This window comes from Belonocnema kinseyi, chromosome 7 (genome assembly GCF_010883055.1).
Source record: "Belonocnema kinseyi isolate 2016_QV_RU_SX_M_011 chromosome 7, B_treatae_v1, whole genome shotgun sequence".
In the NCBI taxonomy this organism is placed as follows: domain Eukaryota; kingdom Metazoa; phylum Arthropoda; class Insecta; order Hymenoptera; family Cynipidae; genus Belonocnema; species Belonocnema kinseyi.
The window spans coordinates 2,381,308-2,384,364 of record NC_046663.1 but is presented as its reverse complement, the minus strand read 5'-3'; the positions used below and the strand labels follow the sequence as shown (position 1 = coordinate 2,384,364).

At 27.3% G+C, this 3,057-nt stretch overlaps 1 protein-coding gene across 1 annotated transcript in view; it reads right to left on the bottom strand.

The window, feature by feature from the left end:
• Positions 1-1,050, bottom strand: part of LOC117177252 — an 11,670-nt gene extending 10,620 nt beyond the window's left edge. Inside the window, exon 1 of the mRNA XM_033367833.1 lies at positions 956-1,050. The gene's annotated coding sequence lies outside the window, so the exon portion shown is untranslated. The remainder of the gene's footprint in view (positions 1-955) is intronic.
• Between the last annotated feature and the right edge of the window lie 2,007 nt (positions 1,051-3,057).

Here is a 3,057-nt window from a genome sequence, read left to right as displayed (position 1 = left end):
CTGCTTCTGCGAGTGTGGCAGTTTATTAACTTCTTTCCTATAGTGCTATCTTGATAAATTAAAATCAGGTTATTTATTATTATCTTTAAATTGAGTCCTTTTTTTATCTAAATATATTTTTTAACATAATAATTTTAATTATTTGAAACTTTGATCATTTCGTGATTTTCAGAATGAATATAAACATTGCTCCTTGAAACATTGCATGAGCGATATATATACATGATCTATAAAATAAGGAAATAACTGATTCGTTTACATGAAACTTTATGTGGTAATAGAAGAAAAATTGAAGCTTGGCGAAGTTTTTTGCGTCAAAAATATTTTTGACGATATTTCACTTCTTTTTTGATAACCATGTTAGTTAAATCAAAGAAAAATGAATTTGCAACATATTAGTAAACATTTTAAACCATATAGTTGCCTCTTCTACCAAAATAGTTGCCTTTTTAACTAAAAAAGAATTTTATACCAAAAGGGATGACTTTTAACGCTTAATAGCCGCATTAGTGCGAATTCGCACCTCGTGAAATTTCTTGCTTCTGTAACCTTTTACCTGCGTAAACCAAGGGTCACTCCCCACTGCGACAAATATGCTAGTCCCCTAAGCTATTTGCTGCGTTAAGGCCGCTGTCATTAGCTTCGTTACAGCTCATACAGCAACGTCGAAACTTTTACGGAGTGCAAATTTGCACTAGTGTGGTAGCGGTGTGTGTGAAGTTGGTGCCTGTGAAATTTGAAGTATTTCTATTTTCTCCAGTGCAGTAAGTGGAATTACATTGAATGTAAGTATGTCAACATATTTTTGTGTTTTTAATATAAATTTATGAAATACTTGATGATTTTCTAATATTTTTAAAGAAATTTTGAAATACTATTTTTTGAGTATAAACCATGAAATAATCGAAGTAAAATGAACATTACTATTACAGAATGTACGAAGAACACCACTTACGTTATAATTTACGTAATTATAAGGCAGTGCAGGCATCAGATGTGGCAGAGGACGCTGGCGAGGAGGAAGAGGGTCCCTGTTCCGATGACACTAGACGTTTAGAGCAGCAAACTTTGCGTCTAATTACTAAAAAATCTTTAATTTCCTGTTATGCTATAGGCATACTTTTTTTTATTGAAGTGTATAATTTCAACTTTAATTCCAAAAAAAATTATTAATTTCGGTCAAATAGAAACAAAATGGCAATTTTTTGAAAAAAATATGTTTTGTAAACATCTTGTTTATAATTTGACGTATTTTTATTGCTTAATTTGTTATATTTGCAGTCAAAAATATTTTTATTGAATTCATTGGAAATTTCTACCCCAAAAGTACATATAATACATTAAATTTGGATTAGTTACTTCTGAGATATTGAATTTCAAAGATCACAAATCCCAAATCGCACTAGTGTGGTTACTACGTGTGCTGGGTTGAGGTGTGGTTACTAAGGGTTAATAAAATTGTCGAATTTTCTACTAAGTTATTAAATGCTCAACGAAATTTGTCAGGACTTTTTGGCTTAAAAGTACCAGAAAAGTCCTAGTTAATTATTTCAACATTTTTCTATGCCTGAATAATTATTGAGACCAACGTAATCTTTTTTGTTTGGTGTTTTAAAATCATTTCAACTAATATTTTAAATTATTTTTTCGCTTGTCCAAATTAAGATGTTCGATTCTTGAAATTAAAATGTTTCAATTTCAGAAGAAATTTAATCAGATAACTTTAAGAGTCTATAAAAATAACCATTTATAATTCACAATACCCTCGCATTCGTCTATATAGCCACTCAATAATTTTATTTGCATACATTTATACGTGCTATGATTAATATTTGCTAATACATATACTGATAAGAGGAATGCCATGTTCTTCGTATAGTTTTTTTTCATATCCACTTAAAAGCTATAATAATTTAAGAATTATAAAAAAATTAAGACTTTATAAAAAAAATTAATCTTTAACTAAGAAGATTCTTTTTCCACAAAAAAAGCAAATTTTCAAGAATATAAATTCATTTTTAATCGAACAGTTGATTTTAAAGCGAATATTTGATTTTTAGTGAAAAGGACGACTTAAAAAAAAAATAGTTGAATTTTCACCACAAAAAATGTTTCAGTCAATTTATACAAAGTTTTACACAAAATGTTGAATCTTGATGCCAAATTATGACTTTCCAAATTTAAAATCTTTGAACTGAAATTTTTTAATTTAAACACTCTCACTAAAACAGAGTTGAACTTGCATAATAAGTTGACTGTTTCAATACTAAAGTTTCTAAAATTATAGAAATATAATTTTTGTCAAATTAAAAAAATACAATTCAATGTAAAAATGGATTAAACACACTTTCTTTAAATCTAAAAATAAATTAACTTCTTTTTTCACCATTCAAAATGAAAAAATTTTCAAGGCCGAACTTTTAAAATTTAATTATTCTAAAAACAGGTTTAAAATAAAAAGTAACTTTAAATGGGAAATATTAAAAAGTAGCAAAGTATATCGATATCACAAAATAAAATGAATTTTTAACAAGATATTTATATTTTCAAACAACCAGATTAATCTTTAACCAAGAAGATTATTTTTCCACAAAAAAAAGCAAATTTTCAAGAATATAGATTCATTTTTAATCGAACAGTTGATTTTAAAGCGAATATTTGATTTTTAGCGAAAAAGACGATTTTTAAAGAAAATAGTTGAATTTTCACCACAAAAAAATGTTTCAGTCAATTTATAAAAAGTTTTACACAAAATGTTGAATCTTGATGCCAAATTATGACTTTTATACAAAAGACTTAGATTTTTAAACCGCAAATATGATTGTTTGGCCCAAAAAGGTGATTTAAAAAAAATAGTTTAACTTTAAACAGAGAAATACGAATTTTCAACCAAAAAGTTGAATCCTAAACAAAAAAGAACGATTTTCAAAGTTTCTGAATATTCAATAAAATAATGAAATTCTGACTTTGGAGGCGGAGGGTGATTGAAAATTTGAGAAAAGCCTCTCACGTAATTTGTGGCTGACCTCTAAGCTTCAACTTTAGTTCTTCAAAAAT